General features: G+C 41.7%; 1 non-coding gene across 1 annotated transcript; it reads right to left on the bottom strand.

The window, feature by feature from the left end:
* Nucleotides 1-18,771: 18,771 nt before the first annotated feature.
* On the bottom strand, nt 18,772-18,878 carry LOC136404634 (U6 spliceosomal RNA). Its single transcript, XR_010751354.1, has one exon. It is a non-coding gene; the product is annotated as a U6 spliceosomal RNA (small nuclear RNA).
* Between the last annotated feature and the right edge of the window lie 1,339 nt (nt 18,879-20,217).

Here is a 20,217-nt window from a genome sequence, read left to right as displayed (position 1 = left end):
TCATGGGAAAGGGCCAGAGGGAAAATTAACTTGCGTTTGACATGAAACACATACTCTGTGGGTATTCATCAGAGTAAATTATATGCAATGGGGACGGTTAAAAGCATTTCCTCTTTTCTCCTTAATGAATATGTACCGTTGAATCACATTGGACTGCTCTCTCGGGTTTTAGTAAACAATCAACAGCTTCTGATGTCTATAATCTAGTGTTTAACTGTCTCTACTTACGATTAAATTGAGGGTGAATGCACATTACCATAATCCCTTGGAATTGCACAATATTTCCCACCAGCACTTAGTTCCTCGCTCCTCAGCACAATGCAGGATCCCAGCCAGACTGGTGGGCGATGCCGTGGGAGAGCCTGGGGCTGGGAAGAAGGTCCCACCTCTGCGGGAACCTGGGAGGCCCCGTTTGCCAGCAGGGCTGCCCAGTGTGAAATGGAAGCACCGAGCCACTGGGAAGGTGCAGGGGTGCCGGGAAGAGAGATTCAGGATACGCGCTTCCCCCCTCGCTCTGCAATGATGAGAACACAAGACCTAGGCTGCTAACAGTCAGCATCTGCGATGTGCTAACTAAGTCTCCAGATCTCCAGGGGATTCCGAGGGACCCCTGGCCGAAAGGGGAAGCCTGCAAATGGAAGGCAGCCAGCCAGGAGGGAGTGGAGGGGTGCAGTCTGCGGTGGGGCTTCCCATTCTTCCTACGGAGCCCCCCTTGGCACTTTCTTCCAGCTGTTCCTGTGCTAACGATGAGAGGGGCTCTATTCACAAGATGAAAAGAGTCAAATGTTTCTCAGAGGTCTTTTTAACAGAGGGTGGAGAGGAAGGGAGCTCCGGCCCCTTCACAGCAAACCTGGGAGGCAGGCAAAGCAGGTGTGCTTATCCACATTTTAGAAAAAGGGATGAGAGAGGTAAAGTGACTTACTGAACTGAAGGTCAGTGGCAGAGCAGAGATCAGGGCCCAAGTCTCCTGACTCTTACTCAAGGATTCATTTCTTCAAGACTTAGAATTATGTATAAGCATCTTAATTAACACATGTGATTTAATGAAGATTCGAAGGCAGGGATGTAACATTAATTGCTACCTCCTCGATTTTGCTTTGATGAGTTAGTATTTGAGAGTGACTACTTAATACAAGCAAGTATAGAAAATAGTTATTTCAATGTCCATATCTTGATTAGTTCAGTTCTAAAGCTCTAACCAGGTGGTTCTGGAAGTATTTCCCATTCTGTGTTCACAGACTTGGAAAGTGGGCAGTGGTCTTGAAAGTTTTATATATTCTGCCAATGCAAAACTATTTAACGGTGTCATCACAAAAGCAGAGGCATTATATACAGTCTTATAACCACGGAAGTGCCCACTTATTACAGTGCCGAGTCCTAACCTAAGCAGACATGAGTAATACTGGAACATCCTCTTAGAAAGATAAGAACGGGATGAGGAAGCACAGAAAGGAGGGAAAGATATCACAAATCCTTTTCCAATCAGTTGGTTTTGCCATACTTCCTCGTGTCCATACACTTTTGCTTCTATTTCAACTAGAAGCTTGGAAAGAGGGCAAAAAGCAAAGCCCCAACCACTTCCAACAGGACTGTGGGAGGAGTCTAGAGAATGTTCGTTTGCCAACTTGCCACTGGAGCCAGGAATGAAGGAAAGGAGCCTTCCAGCCATCGCTGGCCCACACATCTTCCCCTCTGTGCAATGCCATCTCTTCTTACCCAGTCTGGACTCCTACTAGAATGTGCTATGGGTGCAAGAAGAAGACCAAGAGAAAAGGAAGCATTGAGAGTAAACTTCACAGGGCCTGACCAGGTGTGAAGTTGATAGAGCATCGGATTGGGATGCAGAGGACCCAGGTTTGAAACCCTGAGGTCACTGGCCTGAGTGTGGACTCATCTGACTTGAGCATGGGCTCACTGGCTTGAGTGCGGGGTCGCTACCTTAAGCGTGGGATCATAGACATGACCCCATGGTTACTGGTTTGAGCCCAAAGGTTGCTGGCTTGAAACCCAAGGTCACTAGCCTGAGGAAGGAGTCACTCTCTCTGCTGTAGCCCTACCCCACCCCCGTCAAGGCACATATGAGAAAGCAATCAATGAACAACTAAGGAGCCACAACAAAGAATTGATGCTTCCATCTCTCTCCCTTCCTGTCTGTCCCTATCTCTTCTTCTCTGTCTCTCTCTCTCTGTCACACACACACACCAAAAAAAAGAGTAAACTTGATAGGGCGATCATATCCTCACTAGCAGGATTTAATTTACTGTAATTAGCTATTGTTTCCTTATAAGTTAGAAATCAGTCAAACATGTTTTTAATAAACCTCTGCTACACACTCTGTGGTATAGTAGGCACTGAGGGGTCTGAGCAATCTCTATAAGGGCCTGTAGTCCAGTTAGGGATAGGACAGTGGTTACAGGTACCTTCAGTGGATAACTTCAAACCATACTAAGCAGTAGGGTGTGCAGTAGAAACCATAAGAACTATGGAATTAAACACAAAGGGATCAAAGAGCGTTTTCCGGTATTTTGGGAAGGTATCATAGAAATGTTTCCAAGCTGAAGAAGGAAGGTGGCCCCTACAGTGTTACATCCTCCATTAGACTAGAGCGTAGGAAACGATATGACAATGGCACTTCCTCAGAAAGAGCAGGGATGTTATAAATTTGACTCCAGCACACCCTGCCTACCTCCACCTAATTTAGTTAGGACATTGAAATGTGGCAGTCTAGACAAATTTGACTAGGTGAGGCCTGAACTTTTTGCCTTAAACAGACACACACAAACTTCAAATTCTCTTTGGTGGTCCAGTGATGGTGACCTTCCCTAGTGTCTGAAGAAGACACAGGTGTGTTTGCTTCCTTGGATTGTATAAGATCTCTGTACCCGAGCCATGGGCCTATTGGTAAGTTGTGAGGCAAAGGTGAAAGGCTAAAGCTCTAGGCAGACTTCCCTATCTTGGCACTGACATTAGGGGCCAGATAATCATCTGCTATGGGAGGCTGTCCTGTACATCGTAGGATGTTTAGTGGTATCCCTGGCTTTTGCCCTGTACATACTAGTAGCATTCCCTCCTCCCCCATCTGCCAGTCAGAAAAGAGTGTCTCCAGCATTGCTGAATATCTCCCACCGTTCCAGAGAGTGGGATACTATATTAGGGGGCCACTGTAGGGTCTCCACAGCTCATAGGTCTATTCTCTTCTTCTAGTTTGTCACTTTTTAGTCCCTGGGCAAAGCTACTTTGTTTTAGCAGATGGTATTTCTTGAAATCTAAAGGGAATTCAGAGTTAAAACCCTCCTTTAGAGGTTCAGACCCAGAAGGGAGTTCAATTTATAGAACTAGTAAACCACAATGACACCCTTATTCTTGAGTCCCTCAAGACCTTCATTGCATTGTCATCGAGATCTTTGGCTTATAGGGTCATCCCCCTAGCCCTCCCAAAACTGCTGTTTACCGTGTTTCAAGTGGTAGAGCTTTGAGTTCGTTTTCCCTCCATGGACTCCCAATCAGGCCCCTTGTTGGGATGGGTGTATCATATTGTGTATACTTGTTTTAAAAACAGTTCCTGGAGGACCAGAAAAGTAAACTCAGATCATTTATTCATTTATCCAGCAAACATTTTTGAAGAGTTTTTTGGGGGTTGTTTTTTTTTTTTTGGATACTGAGGATACAAAGTCTCTCTTCAATATGGAGCTCACAGATGAGCATATAAATGAGACACAATGAGATAATTATATTACACAAAATGACAGAGGCATATTTTGGGTACTAAGGTGTGTGGAGGGACCACATGCACCCACACTTTGAGGAGGAGCAGACCCCTGAACTACATTTGAAGAGACCAGTCAGAAGTTGGCCCAAGTAAGAAAGTGAAGCTGGACAAAAACATTTCAGGTCTAAGGGGAAGCCCGAAAGAAGCCTGTGGCTGGGACGCTGCAAGTGTGCGGAGTGTCAGCTTTCCGGCCTGGCTGGCTGTCGGAGCTGAGTGGAGGAAAGGCAGGAAGCAGACTGAAAGGCCTTTACTGCTGTCCTGAAGGACGTGCATTGGTTCCTGTGGGCAACGGCGAACCACTGAAGGAGTGAGTGAAGGAGAATACCTTCTAGACACGCACCAAGCAGCATGGGAAGAGCAGATGAAACAGCCAGTAATGGACCAGGGAGAGAGTGAAGAAATACTTATGAGAATGTCAGGAAGTGTTGAGAACAACCCTGAGGTGTCTGGCAGTGCCTTCCAATGAGACAGGAAATGCAGGAGGAGGAGAAGGCATGGGGTTGGGAACTTAAGCCTGGCTCACCTGCAGGACTCCAGACGAAGTGATTCAATACGTGTGTGTACGGGACAGATCTGGGTTGGAGATCCAGGTTGGAAAGGCACATTAGGAGCAAATGCACGGTGGATGCGCCCATGGAGTTGGGTGACACACCCAATAGTATAGGTGTGAGGAATGAGTGCAGCGGGGCAACGCTTTTAGGGAACAGTATATATAAAATAACCTCTCTCTCCAGAAAACTCCTTCTTGGCCAGTCCAGCCATTCCATCGAAAGTCATTCCAAGACTTTCAGGCCCTGGCTGCATCAGCCCAAGCTGGTTTCTTTGTGCTCCAAAGGGACATCAAATAAGAATGATTGGAATTACCCAGACAGCTTATAAACTCTTGTTTCCCAACTGCCCAGTTTACAGACTTGTATTTCCCACCACCAGACTCTCCCAAAGGCTCCACAATGCTAGCTGGCACCCTGGCCCAAGATCCAGGATCCTTCTAATGAACTGTGAACCTAACATTTGTGGAAAATATTGTGCAACTTCTAAGGTTTGTGGTCAAATGGGTCTATCCACAACTTAATCGCAAGTGTAGACTCTTAAGAACTAAATTATAGCTTATAGAAGTTGTTGACTGTTTATTGAAAACCAAAAGATAGTTCACTTTGGCCATATATTTGCAGTTCTGTATATTTGCAGAAGGGGGAATAAGGTTTTTTTTGAATAGCCCTCTCTGCATGTAATTTCCTCTGATGAATACCTAGAGTGTCTGCATTTCACATTAAACATGACTTGACTTTTCCCCCTGGCTTTTTCCCATGAACTTGACCCTCTCAGTACTTGCTCAAACCTTCTACAAATTCTTTTTGACTCCATAGACATTTTAGTCCTTTCAGCAGTAATTATATTTTACAGTCATACCACTATTTAACCCTGGAATCTGATTCCTATCCCTTGGGGGAAATGATAGTTTAAATGATGAGTAGTTCCTAAAACATTTTGCATTTTATTTCATACTGCTATTTTCTAGGCACTGTTTTGTGTTAAGCTTTGCTTTTTTTCCCCTTAAGCTTTATATTACTTTTTTTTACTGGTGAAAAATCATAGGGTAGGAAATAGTGTCTAGAAGGTGCCTTTAGGTGGGTCTAGGCATGGGCATGGTCCCAAGTCATGTCCCCTGGTCCTGCCCAGCCTCCGGTGTTACTGACTGAGGGATTTAATTGTCAACGGAGTAAAAGAACAAAGAGAGATTTTTTTTTTTCTGTTTAAGAATGAAATGCTTCACAGCAAAGTGAATTCTTGGCTCCTGCTCCGCGTAGGCTGGACTCTGTTATGCCTCTGATATATTGGGGTATTACAGCTGGTATCTCAAAGGTCAGCTTAGTAATAATGCTCTAGAAACACAAGTCTATTGTGAAATCCTCACCAATTTCTTACAGCAAAATATAACCATGTGAAAACTGATGGATTTTAAACCCTACAATTCATAGTATGGTGAAGGGTCTGAGCAAGGAGACCGAGGCTCTAATCTTGAGTCTCCATATTTCTGCTCTCTGGGTCTCAGTTTTTCCACTCTATAAAATAAAGGGTTGGGGCCCTGGCCGGTTGGCTCAGCGGTAGAGCGTCAGCCTGGCGTGCGGGGGACCCGGGTTCGATTCCCGGCCAGGGCACATAGGAGAAGCGCCCATTTGCTTCTCCACCCCTCCCCTCCTTCCTCTCTGTCTCTCTCTTCCCCTCCCGCAGCCAAGGCTCCATTGGAGCAAAGATGGCCCGGGTGCTGGGGATGGCTCCTTGGCCTCTGCCCCAGGTGCTAGAGTGGCTCTGGTCGCGGCAGAGCGACGCCCCGGAGGGGCAGAGCATCGCCCCCTGGTGGGCAGAGCGTCGCCCCTGGTGGGCGTGCCAGGTGGATCCCGGTCGGGCGCATGCGGGAGTCTGTCTGACTGTCTCTCCCCGTTTCCAGCTTCAGAAAACGAAAAAAAAATAAAAATAAATAAAATAAAGGGTTGGCCTGGCCTGTGGTGGCACAGTGGATGAAGCGCCAACCTGGAAACCTGAGGTCGCCAGTTTGAAACCCTGGTCAGGGCATGTATGACAAGCAATCAGTGAACAACTAGAGTGAAGCAACTATGAGTTGGTACTTCTTGCTAACCCCCCATAAAATCAGTAAATAAAAAGAAAGAGTTGAAGTAGATCAGTGTTTTGCACATTGGGGGTTATAGACATATTCTTGGGATCTATGAGTTCTCTATGAGGATTTCTTTTCTCCCCAACATTTTAATTCTAAAAATTTCAAACATACAAAAAAGTCACAAGAGTAAAAACATTGTACATCTTTCACTAAGACCCACTAATTAGCCTTTTTTCTTCTATTAGTTTTTTGTGTTGACAATACATACAAGCTTTTATCTGACTCCTTCGGCTGTCCACTTGAACCAGGGGCTGCCTCCACTGCCAGAGCCTGGTGTCTGTTCATGTTCATCTTCCCTTTGGTCAGACATCATGCTGATTTCCATAAGATCCCCAGAAAAGCACTGATGAGGTCTCAGCAGTATTCACAAGTGACGTCTAAATGATGTCAGGGGCCTCATGCTCACTAATTTTAACAACAAAAGGAATAGGCATGTTAAACACACAAAAACTTTCTCCATGGAAGTCATTCTCATCTTCATATTACCAGTAGCAATTTCGTTTGAGCAAACCAACATCATTTGGCAAATTAAATTAATGTTATTAAATTTTATTAGTTTGGTAGTAATTTTTTTATTGAATTTGTAAGTTTTATTACAGTTGTTCAAGAACTTCGAGAATAGGAATTTATATCTATATAATGTCGGTACAGACTTGAGTGGCACTACAATAAGAATAAAACGAGAGGCATGCAAGAATACGTTATTAGGGAGCATATACATTAACCCTATATATAAACAATAAGCTGGAACATTCAAAGTCAGGAGTTGTGCATACAGGGATGCCTGGAGGAGAGGGGTGGGATGAGAGTAAGACCCTTGAAATAAGCTCCTTTATCCCATTTTGGTATATTGGAATTCCATGTAAGATTTTGGGAAACAAGAGTTTGAATACCACAGATCTAGATTATCTCTGAGTTTTTTCAACTTTAGCCACTATCACTCATGTATTTTCACCGACAGGGGTAAGCCTTAGGGGTAAGCTGTGAGCCCTCTCTAATCCCAATTCTTCTTGCCATTTCACTGTATTGAACGGGTGTTGTGTGAGGTTTTATGGGTGTACATATGTATTAGTCGGGATTCTCCAGAGAAACAAGACCAACAGAATCAAATACAAATATCTGATTTTTATAATTTATTTTGAAGAATTGTCTCACACAGTTGTGGAGGTACAGATTCAAAATTTGCAGTATAGTCCAGCAGCCGGGAAACCCAAGCTGATATGGTTCAAGTCCCAAGGCCATCTGCTGGCAGAGTCCCTTCCTGCTCAGGGAAGGTCAGTCTTTGTTTTCTTCAAGCGACTAAATGAGGCTCACCCACATCATGGAGGGGAATCTGCTTTACTTAAAATCCACTGATTTCAATTTTCATCTCAACCCCCGCCCCCTCAAATACACACTTGATCTTAGCCAAAAGGCCGAGAAGCGATGCCCCGCCCCCTCAAATAAAACCACAGGATCTTCCAGAATAATGTTTGACCAAATATCTGGCACCATGACCTAGCAAAGTTGACATGTTAAATTAACCTTCACAACCTGTATCAGCTGGTTTCACCTAGGAATAAATTGTAATGGAGAAAATAATTCGTTCTCCACAATGTCAAGATGCTTCTGAGTTTTTGGTGCAGGCCAGGTAGAATGTTTATACTGTAAAAGAAAGGACAGTAACACCCCGTTTAGGGAATGCCTCTAGGTTGGCAGGGGCCATGTTGGTCAAATAAGTTTGTAAATGTGATGTATATGTGTGCTCGCTTGTGGTTTGCATTGGGGGCCGGGCAATGCCAGATATAGTGGTCTGTGAGCTGGCAGGTCGCCTTCCTGATTGGGAGGGGCCGCTGTCTTGCTAGTGTTTACTGGAAGGGAGATTCTGCCCCCACCACCAAGAGGGGCAGGAAGATTTCTTCCTTCTTCCCTCCCTGATCCCTTGCCCTCCATGGGAAAAGTGGGTTTTCTGCTTTTCCTTGGCTTCTCTTGTGGCTCGCCTGTCTTGGTGAGACACCAATAGACAGAATGGCGCACCATCCTCCGACTCCACCATTTCTTTACCGTCTGCCTGAATTCAATGAGAACCTGCATATGAATGGCCACGATGGTGGTGGCAGCCTTACAGGCTGTCTCTGTCCAGTTATTACGGCATTCTAGTGTCTATTGCAGTGCCTGGTGTATACCATGTGTGCTCAGTCTGTATGTGTGGAATGGTGGAATGACACCAGATGCTTTTGTAACATGTGCCACCACTGGGAAATACACGCTTTATCAAAATAGCATTCTGTAAATCAAGAAGGCAGGACTAGTCACCCAGTTTTATGCATTCTTAGAAGGTGAATTGTGGCAGGGGAAGTTAAAACCTTCAACAATAGCTGGCCAGCTTCTTTAACTTGAGACTATCTTAAAGTAACAAAAGTGTTTCCTGAGAGTGAACTTACACTCTGAGAGCTAATGTATTAAATGGATTCTCCTGTACACAACTCAGGTATATAAAGATAAAAAGACTACCCACTCAAGTTTCACTGCGCCCCTCCTGGCTCTCACTGAGCAAACGATAGAGCCTTAGACATCAAGCAAAGAGCCCTGGTTCTAGTTGATCTGATTCTTGGCTTCTTGCAATGTCCCTCAGCTGCTGCTACATTCAGAGTGCCTCCTTGCTGTGTGTCCTGGACGTGGCTTCTCCTTCTGTTGCTCTGCTTCCTCCTTTGTGGGTCTGCTGCACAAGAAGGGCTATTATAACCCTTTTTTGGATGATGGGCTAACGTTTTGATGGAAATGCAATCTGAAAATGGCACCCGTTCCTCATGCTACTTATATAGTTACCATTGACCTGGCCAGGAGTTTAACACATAACATCAGAGCCTCATTCTATGCTCCATCTTGTTAAATGCTTTTATTCTGCTCCCTCAATGACTCTGTACACACAGCTTGTGCCCTCCAGCGCCGTTTCTCTATAAAGCGCAGGGCCTGTGTCCAAATCTCTCTCCACAGAGCACCTGTCTCACAGCGCCCTGTGGAAACTGTTGCTCAACTCACGCTTAAAATTTATTTTTCTGATCAGAAGAGAAAAATATGCTCATTAGAAGTGTGAGAAACACATAAAAGAAGAAAAAAAGGTATGACTAGTTTCACTACTGTTAACATCTGAAGTGCTGTATTAAGTTTAAAAAATATAGAGAGACCTTTAATTTTATGAAAGAAATAGGATATTGCAAATAAAGCCTTTCTTCCTTCTCCAATACTGTTCCCTCTCCTCCCCAGAGGCAACTCCCATTATGGGTGTGTGTGTGTGTGTGTGTGTGTGTATGTGTGTGTGTGTGTGTCTCCCTGGAAGGGGTTGGGGGTGGGGTAGGAGGAAGACGGGAGAAGAAAAGTGAGCACAGAAGTCCTGAACAGCCAAGCTCTGGGAGGTCTGGTCAGACTCCACTCAGCCCGAAGCCAAGGTCTCCTGACACTGGGCTTAGGGTGCCAGTCCTGAAGGCCAGGCTTTGAGGCAGAGCGTGGGGTCCCTACAGACCTCGTGATCGTTTCTCATTTAACATTGCTAATACTGGTTTCCCAAAGCTGTGGATAAAAGCCATTCAGGAAACAAAAGGGAGATTTGGGTTGGGACTCAGACCACCAGGGAGCTCCTGAGCTGGCCCCGTTCCTGGTACAAGTGTAGTTCACCACGTGGCCTCACGCCAGGGCTCCTCGGGCAGTTTCCATGGGCATGAATAGGCCCACATCAGAATTCTAGGGCACAGACACGGATTCCAAACGGAAAGCGACTCGTCTGCACAGAGAGTGGACTTCTGAGTGTTCGCATCTCTTCCCTCATCCCCCACTCCCGGCCCACACACGGAAGCTCCTCCTTAACCCCCTCATCACCTCCAGGTTTGCTTACTGGAGGAGAGGCCACACCTGGGAGCCTGCTCTCTCCCTTGTAAGCATCAAAGGGGAGGGGTGTTGCCTCTGGAAACCTGGTGGCGCCCTGTCCTGTCCCAAGGGGAAATGGACTGTGAAGGAATGTGAGGCCATCACATTCTTTTTCTGGGCCACAGAGCCCAGCTCTGCAATTTGTGCCATTGGTAGAATGGGCAGAGAGTGATGGGGGGAGGGGGCGGGGGCTCCCGTGCTTGGCCTTCACTGGACATGGGTCAGCACAGCATTTGCCAAATTCTTGATGTTTTGAAAAAAAATCAAGCTCAGTTTAGCTGGTGGCTGGTATGTTATTATCCCCATGGGGAGGGTGTCAAAAGGCCACATTTCTTACTGTGGAATTATCCTCTAATTTACATTTAAACCAATTTAGTGAAAAGGACACCTGAGTTAGCAGGCTCTTAAAAGCTTAAGAAAACATATTCCACCCAGGATCACGAGATGAATACAATTTATCTATGTTGCTGCCAATTGATTCCCTTACATTTTGTGTTTTTTTCAAGTGAAAAACTGAAACGTCAAATATATACTATTGAAATGTATCTTTTTCATGGGTGAGGCTCCAAAGACTGCTATTATGACAAACAAGGAGAAAGGCGAAGGGGTTGAGAAGCACAGATTGGCAGTTACAGAGGAGTCACAGGGATGGCAAGTACGGCCTAAGACATGCAGTCAGTCATACTGTAATAGTTATGTGCAGTGCCAGGCGGAAACCTAAAATATCCGCAATCACTTTGTAAAGTACAGAAACTATTTAGACAGCACATTGCCATTTTAAAACCATGTACACTCAATTTCATTTGCTTGTTTTGATTTTCAGCTGTTGGTGCCCAAATATAAGTCTGTCTGTGCAGAGACTCCCTGGAGGCTCCTCTCCTGGAACTGCAAGTTTTTCCTGAAAGAAAAAAAAAAAGAAAGCGTCACACCTGTCAGAATGACAATCATCAATACATCAACAAATAACAAGCGCTAGCTGGGGTGTGGAGAGAAGGGAACCCTCCTGCACTGTTGATGGGAATGCAGACTGGTGCAGCCACCGTGGAAAACGGTGTGGAGGTCCCTCAAAAGAATAAAAATAGAACTGCCTTATGACCCAGCCATTCCACTCATGGGGAAATATCCGAAGAAACCCAAAACACTAATTTAAAAGAATGCATGCAACCCCTAGGTTAATTGCAATGTTAATTAGAATAGCCAAGATATGGAAACAACCAAAATGCCCATCAATACAGGAATGAATAAAAAAGCTGTGGTATGTATCTACGATGGAGTATGACTCAGCCATAAAAAAAAAAAACCCACAAAAAACAAAATCTCACCATTTCAACAGTATGGATGGACCTAAAGGGTTTTATGCCAAGTAAAATGAGTCATTCAGAGAAAGACAAATAGCATATGATTTTACTCATATGTAGAATCTAAAGAACAAAATAGAAATAGACTTATAGATACAGAGAACAGACTGATGTTTGCCAGAGGGGCGGTGGTTGGAGGCTGAGTGAAACTGATGAAGAGAATAAGAATACAAATTATAAAATAATAATTTATAATTATAAAATAAAAATTTATAAAAATAGTTATAAAATAATCACAGGGATGTCAAGTACAGCCTAGGGAACATGGTCAATAATATTGTAGTAACTATGGATGGTGCCAGGTGCGTACTTGACATATCGGGGGATTATTATTTTTCTACTGTCTATTTCAGTGAATATTTTAAATTGATTTTAGATAAATTTAGTTTATTTTTATTGATTTTAGAGAGCAAGGAAGAGAGAGAGAGAAAGAGAGACAGGGACATTGATCTGTTCCTGTATGTGCCCTGACTGGGCAGCGAACCAGCAATTTCTGCACTTCGGGATGATGCTCTAACCAACCAAACTCTCCGGCCAGGGCTTGGTGGATCACTTTGTAAAGTATATGATTGTCCAACCATTATGCTGTATACCAGAAATTAAAACAAAATAATATTGAATATAAACTGTAGTTGAAAAATAAAGAAAGAAAAAAGAAAGGAAGGAAGGAAGAGAGGGAGGGAGGGAGAGAGGAAGGCAAGCTGTCTTTCACAGCTCTAAAGCACAATTCCAGGGGTAGTAGTAGCAATTTCACCAAGTGAAATAGCTGTTTTTATAAGAATGAAATGCTGGGTTACTGGTAAGTTCAGATAGTCCAACCTAATGTTTTGATCTAAACAAAGTTTGTGACCAAACATGCCATTCACCAAAGTTCACCTTGTCCGAATCCTCCTTTTATGGATTGTGAAGAAGGTGAAAACTGTTCCAAATGTTTTAAATGTTTAAATGCATTAGCTCCTTTAATTTTTGTCATAACTTCATGAAATTTAGCCCCTTATTGGCCACCTTTCATAACTGAGGAAACCAAGGTCCAGCTTGTTCAATAATTTGCCCTTGTCTCACCAGCTAACATGTGACAAAACCTGGCTTTTGACCCAGCAGTCTGGGTCAAAAACCTGAGATTTTCACTCTGTTACTCTGTCTTCTCACTCAAGGAAACCAGAGAATGAAGAACCAGATGGAATGAGTCGGGGCAAGAAAAAATAATTTGTATGAATATCCAGAGGGGTTTGGATATTTTCTGCTCAAAGCAAAGGTAAACCTTCATTAAAAAGCTTAAGCCATAGAAATATATTAGCTATCTAATGAGAAATCTAGGGACTAGGCAGTGGCAGGGCTAGTTTTATAGAATAACAATGTCATCAAGGGCCAAGTTGCCTTTATGTCTGCCATTGTCCCCACAATGGTTTATTCACTAGACTGGTTTTCCTCATGGGCCCCAAATGGCTGCAGTGGTTCCAGTCTTCATATGCCAACAATAATATCCACACAGAAAGAGGAAATCAACCCTGTTTTATGTCCTATTTGAAGACCCAATCTCACACAGAAAGACAGTTGGGAAAGGAAGGAGGAGTATTTCAATAGTTTTTTCAGATACTTGTGGATATTTTTTTAATTCATATTTTAGAGAGGGGGAAGAGAGAGAGTGAAAGAGAGAGAGAGAGAGAGAGAAGGGGAGGAGGAGAAAAAAGCATCAACTTTCATATGTGCCTTGACCAGGCAAACCCAGGGTTTCAAACCAGGGACTTCAGTGTTCCAGGTTGATGCTTTATTCACTGCACCACCACAGGTCAGGCCTGAGGATATTCTTTGATACTGCACCAAAACTTGACAAGTTATAGTATTTAATAGCTGCAATATAGAATCAGAAACCATTATAATGAACTTTTATACTTTGTTACATTAAAATCTATTGGTCCATTTGAACTTTAAATAAACAGTTTACTCATGAATGTTTCAATAACATCACACATTTTTCATTTGGAAAATTTTTGAGATATACAACAGATCTTCCAAATGTTGACATGCTTCAAACAATACAAAAGAATTTATTAATATCACCATCTATTTATAAGGAAAGTATTGGGAAGCTATCAAACTCATGGAGGTGATTTCAAGTTTTTACACTATTGTAAATTGCCCTGAAAGTTCAATTTCATCATTGGAAGAAAAACTGTAAATTATTTTCCTTGAAACAAAAAAGGTTCACTTGGTGAATTTTCTAAACAGTGTCTGACAAATATCCAACTCTGAATAATCAGAACTTCTCTGTCTGCTGTTCTTTCAAGTAATAAGGACATTCTGTGGCCAAAATAGCTTGTTTAGGTCACATCTGTCAAGCCGCCCAGGTGCCTTTTCTTTGAGACAACCATCATACTTCCGCTCAAGTGCTCCCCATTTTGGCATGTGGAAGAATTAAAACGACACGTATTCAAGGAATTGAGACAATAAAATTGGCAACTTTTACAGCTTGATCAAGGACATTCCTAAGTGAAACCGGGTTGTCGCTGCAACTGTGTCGTGAGGGACACAGAGACGGCTAGTACAACGTAATTCCACTGCCTCGATTTATGTCCAGGCGCCAGAGGCTTCACTCCCCTTGGCTATTGTATCACCAATGCAAAATGTCAACAGACTTGTTCCAGGATAAACCGGAAGGTTCAAAATGTTATTCAACACTTCCTGTTTGTTGCCAAGTATTCCCATCAGATCGTCAATGATTTTTAGTTGGGTTTGGTAACGAATGAATACATGCGAAACAGCAAGCCCAGTCACATCTATAGATTGGTCTGTCTAGTAAAGCAGAAGTACCATTTCTGCAGATAAGATATTAACTCAGTTATCATATTTGTAGCCAAATCTTTTATGCAACACAGTATTGTGTCATTGGAAGGTGACACTACCATGATTTCCTTTACTGGCTTTTCATCCAGCCACGTCAAACTGTAAAGATTTCGTAAGCCTTTCAACTATTGTTGGCATTTCTCCAGTCAACATAAAGATAATTTATTCCAGCCCTGGCCAGTTGGCTCAGTAGTAGAGCGTCGGCCTAGCATGTGGATGTCACGGGTTTGATTCTTGGTCAAGGCACATAGGAGAAGCAGATAGTTGCTTCTCCTATGTGCTTCTACACCCCTCCCCCTTTTCTCTCTCTGTCTCTCTCTCTTCTTTTCCTGCAGTCATGGCTTGATTGATTTGAGCTCATCAGGCCAGGTGCTGAGGATGGCTCCATGGAGCCTCCACCTCAGGTACTAAAAATAGCTCTAAGCATGGCCCCAGATGGGCAGAAGATTGGTCCCAGATGTGTGTTGCTGGATGGATCCCAATTGGGTGCAGGCAGGAGTCTGTCTCTCTGTCTCACTTCCTCTCACTTGGAAAAGAAAAAAAGATAACTTACTCTATAAGGTGTTTTGGAGGTTTTTTCATTTCTAATATGAAAAGCTGTAACAAATAACTTTTATCTTTTAAAGAGTTTATCATACTTATATTTAAAATATTTAATTCTTTTTTCCATAAACATTGAGAGGAATGGTCTCCACGTGACAGCACTACTTAATGGGCACCATAATACTTTTATTTTTTAATTAACAAACTATTTTTAAAGCAATTAAAAAAATTTTTTTTTAAGTAAAAAATAATGATTGTAAATCAAAATAGCAAAATATGTTTACTTCTTGGGTTTCCACGTAGGTTAGAGGCAAACTTCAGGATTTGAAAATAACAGTTTATTGGATAATAATGAGGTTAAAGAGATTATAACAAGTATAACTGAAGACTGTAAGAGCTCAATAAAAGTATTGAGAACAAATATATTTAACCTCTAAAAATGCACATATATATTTGCATCCTAAACCTACTTTCTTAGAAAATTTTAGAAAACCTGAGCAAATGAAAGTACAAAAGTCAAATAATGTTTTAAAATTATTATAAAAATAGTTTTGACCTTGCAGACTTCCTGAGGGGGTGTTGCCATTTCACAGGGGTCCCCAGAGCACATTTGGAGAACTGCTAGATTATAAAAAGGTCTAGAGATAAACAAACAAAGTCAAAGATAGCCACTTGGTCTGACTTACCAATGAGTACATTTTGTGGTTGACCAGGTCTTTTTCACTCTGGTGCTTACAGTGGAAAACAATGACTGTTGTAGAAGGCTTCTTTGACATGTTGAGACATTTCAAGATAAAGGAGAGAGGACAGTTTAAGTTAGAAGAGCTAGCACCAGCTCTGGCATCTGAAGTCTTCAGTTTTAATTCATTACTTTTGTTGTTTATAGTTTTTTTTTAATTTTTCAATTAAAGTTGACATATTAATTTCAGGTGTAGAACAACATAGTGATCAGATATTTATATAACTTACAAAGTGATCACCTTGATACCCACCTTTCGCCATACAGAGTTATTACACTATTATTGAATATACTTCCTATGCTGTACTTTCCATTTCCATGGCTGTTTTTATAACTGGTAATTGGTACATCTTAATTCCTTCCCCTTTTTCACCCATCCCCACAACCCTTCTCCAATCTGACTCCCAGCAAAATGTACTCTGTATCTATGAGTTTGTTTCTGTTTTGTTTGTTAATTTCCTTTGTTTTTTAGACTCCACAAATAAGTGAAACTATAGGGTATTTGTCTTTCTCTGTCTGACTTATTTCTAATACCCTCTAGATCAGTGGTCCCCAACCTTTTTTGGACCACAGACCGGTTTAATGTCAGAAAATATTTTCAAGGACCGGCCTTTAGGGTGGGACGGATAAATGTATCACGTAACTGAGACAAGCATCAAGAGTGAGTCTTAGACAGATGTAACAGAGAGAATCTAGTAATTTTTAAAAAATAAAACATCGTTCAGACTTAAATATAAATAAAACAGAAATAATATGTTCTTTATTCTTTCTCTGTGGACCGGTACCAAATGGCCCACGGACCGGTACCAGTCCGCGGCCTGGAGGTTGGGGACCACTGCTCTAGATTCATCTATGTTGTCTCAAATGGTAAAATCTTATTCTTTTTTATGGCCAAGTAATATAGCACATACATATCACCTCTTCTTTATATATTTGTCTACTGATGGACATTTAGGTTGCTGCCATATCTTGGCTATTGTAAATAATGCTGCAATGAACATAGGAGGGTGCATATGTCTTTTTGAATGAGTGCTTTGGGTTTTTTCAGATAAATAACCAGAGGCGGAAGAGCTGGGTCATATGGTAGTTCTATTTTTAATATTTTGAAGCATCACTTTTTAACTATAGTTTCTTTAACATGCCTGCCTTCACCTATAAACTGAAAGCTTTAGACTAGATGTGTGATCTCATCTTTTGCCATTCTAACCTTTTTAAATTAATTAATGGGATAAAATCGGAGTGATTTTTATATTCTCAGCACTGCAAAGTTTGTATCAGTTCACAAAAGGGTATGAAAATATGGCCTTAGCAGTTTCTACAGACTTGCACAATTCTCCACACCCGTGGGGTCCCCAGGACAGATAACAGCACTGCTGGCCAGCATCCTGGCTGCTCAGTTTGGAGACTTGATGAGATCAAACTCCAATTTTAACCAAAAACATCTCCACTATTTGGCCCACAGAAAAAAAAGCATAAACAAAACCTTGATTTGACTAAAATACCAGCAGAGAGGGACACCATCTGTGATCCTGCTAAGGAATTTTGGAACTGAGAGACTAAGAGAGAAATTTGCAAGAGAGCTGCAATAATAATTTACTGTTTTTAAGACTGCCTAGGAAACTTACTGAGAAGTATAAAAGAGGAACAATAACCAGCCTGCAACCGTTCAGGTGTGTCTGACTTAATATTACAATGGGAAAAAAATCTATAAATTATAACCAATTTGAAAATATAATAGAAAAAAAAATGTATTTCAATTGTCTCATAAAAATATAAAATAACTAGAAATAAACTCACTAATAAATGTGCAATTTCCACACACAAAAAATTTAAATTTACTTTTAGAAGCAAAAGAAAAAGTTATTAAGTAGAAAGTATACTGTGTTGTTAACTAGTAAGATTCAATATCATAAAGATATCATCTTCCTCGCTAAGTTGATTTATGAATTTAATATAATTATGTTTAAAAAATGATAGGTGGATTTTTAAATTAGACAAACTGAGTCTAAACATTATATAAAAAAATACAAGGCCCTGGCCGGTTGGCTCAGCTGTAGAGCGTTGGCCTGGCATGCTGGGGACCCGGGTTCGATTCCCGGCCAGGGCACATAGGAGAAGCGCCCATTTGCTTCTTCACCCCCCCCCCCCCTTCCTCTCTGTCTCTCTCTTCTCCTCCCGCAGCCGAGGCTCCATTGGAGCAAAGATGGCCCGGGCGCTGGGGATGGCTCCTTGGCCTCTGCCCCAGGCACTAGAGTGGCTCTGGTCGCAGCAGAGCACGCCCCGGAGGGGCAGAGCATCGCCCCCTGGTGGGCAGAGCGTCGCCCCCTGGTGGGCGTGCCGGGTGGATCTCGGTGGGGCGCATGCGGGAGTCTGTCTGACTGTCTCTCCCCGTTTCCAGCTTCAGAAAAAAAAAAAAAAAAAATACAAGATTTTCCGGTAAAATTCTAAAAAAAGAAGAGTAATTAAGGAGGATTGGACCAACCAGATATTTTAAAGTATTATAAATGTCAGTAAGTGAAATAATACCATTACACACAAATCAGTAGAAAGGATGACAATCTACAAATAGACCCAAACAATTATAGGAATGTATAATATGATGAAAATGGCATTAAAATCAATAGAGGATAAATAGGGTATTCAATAAATGGTCTTGGAACTAATGGGGAAATACATAGGCAAATTCCAAAGGGACTATTTATTTAAATATATAAATGTAGAATTTCTTTCTTAATGTAGAGTATGTTTAGAAAGATAAAAACATCTTCACTTCTGTCCTCCAATCTCATGTGACAAAAACGTCTCCTGTGTCCCACTCTAGCAGAAAACATACAAGGAAGGGAATTGTGAAGTCCAAGGTTCAACCTGACCAGGTGGACACATTTTAAAACCACCACCATCAAATGACTTGCAATCAAAGTTTTCTTCTTCTTTTCTTTTAAATATGGAATGCTTCACAAATTTGTGTGTCATCCTTGCACAGGGGACACTCTAATCTCCTCTGTATAGTTCTAATTTTAGTATATGTGCTGCCAAAGCAAGCGCCAAAGTTTTCTATTCCAGCATTGTTAGTTAAAGCAAAATATTGTAAGAAGCCTATGTAGCTATAACAAAGGGTCTGGTTAAACAAATTATAGTCAACTATAAATTGAAATACTGTCATCATAAAAATGAATGAAAACACTCTTTACTTACCGATGTGACACAATCTCTATAATATTGTGCCAATTAAAACAAGGAGTTGAAACCAAAAGGCTTTTTTCCCCTAAGATTTTTATTTATTGATTTTAGAAAGAAGAGAGAGAGATTGAAAGAGAGAAAGACAGGGTGGGGTGGGGTGGGGTGGGGTGGGGAGGAGCAGGAAGTATCAACTCGTAGTTTCTCCTATGTGCCTTGACCTCAGCATTCCAGGTCAATGCTTTATCCACTGTGTCACCACAGATCAGGCCAGAGGTTTTAAAAAGGGAAGAAAATATATTCTTATTTGCTTGCATATTTATAAAATATCTGTAAAAGGATAGACCAGAAAGTGTTGACATTCATTGATCCTAGGGAGGAAAAATAGAGGATGAGGGTACCAAGAAAATATCCTTTTACACCTGTTGACTTTGAATCTTATGACTTCACCAATTTTTAAATTAATTAAATTTAAGAAACAACTGGCAAAAATCAAATGGGTGTGTACTGAATAACCAGCACATACCCTGCACAGTGCTAGGTATTACCTAGGCCACCAGATAAACCTGAGTTGGAATATCTCCTACCTTGAGAGAACTAAGAGTCTTCCTAGGTTTTCTTCTTCAATGTCTCTTAAAATACCAATGTTCTACAAGGTTCTGGGACCACTTCTTTTATCATTCCTAGGTAATCCCATCCATTCTCGTAGATTTAACCATTAGCTATATGTTGAATTGTCCCAAACATATATCTCTAACCTGTGATCAACCCTCAGTTTCACACAGGTATATCTGTTTTGAGTTTATTTGAACAAAGAGAGTCATTTCTACAAATATCAATGTCCAAAATCAAATCAGTCATCTTCTCCACTTTCAGAGATGGTCCGTGGAAACCCCAAACCTGATCTTCCCCCCAAAGTCTTATCTTAATGGATTTTTCATTTTGTGCCTTATTGTAATCTACTATTATTAAAACACTTTTACAAATCTGTCTTTTTTATTGCTGTTTTCTGCTTTTGCTTCAATGCTGAGGAAGGCTTCTCCTGTTTCCAAAGCAAATAAAAATGTGTCTATATTTTCTTCTGTTTCTTTTATAATTTAATTACATCTTTTCCTGAAATTTATTTTGGTGTGAGGTGGGGATCTAATGTCCCAACATCACTTGCTGAAAAAATAATTTATTTCTTCTCTTGTATGTTTGAATAAGT

This window comes from Saccopteryx leptura, chromosome 4 (genome assembly GCF_036850995.1).
Source record: "Saccopteryx leptura isolate mSacLep1 chromosome 4, mSacLep1_pri_phased_curated, whole genome shotgun sequence".
NCBI classification, from domain to species: Eukaryota; Metazoa; Chordata; class Mammalia; order Chiroptera; family Emballonuridae; genus Saccopteryx; species Saccopteryx leptura.
The sequence above is the reverse complement of the archived record's forward strand: the minus strand, read 5'-3'. Positions and strand labels throughout refer to the sequence as shown.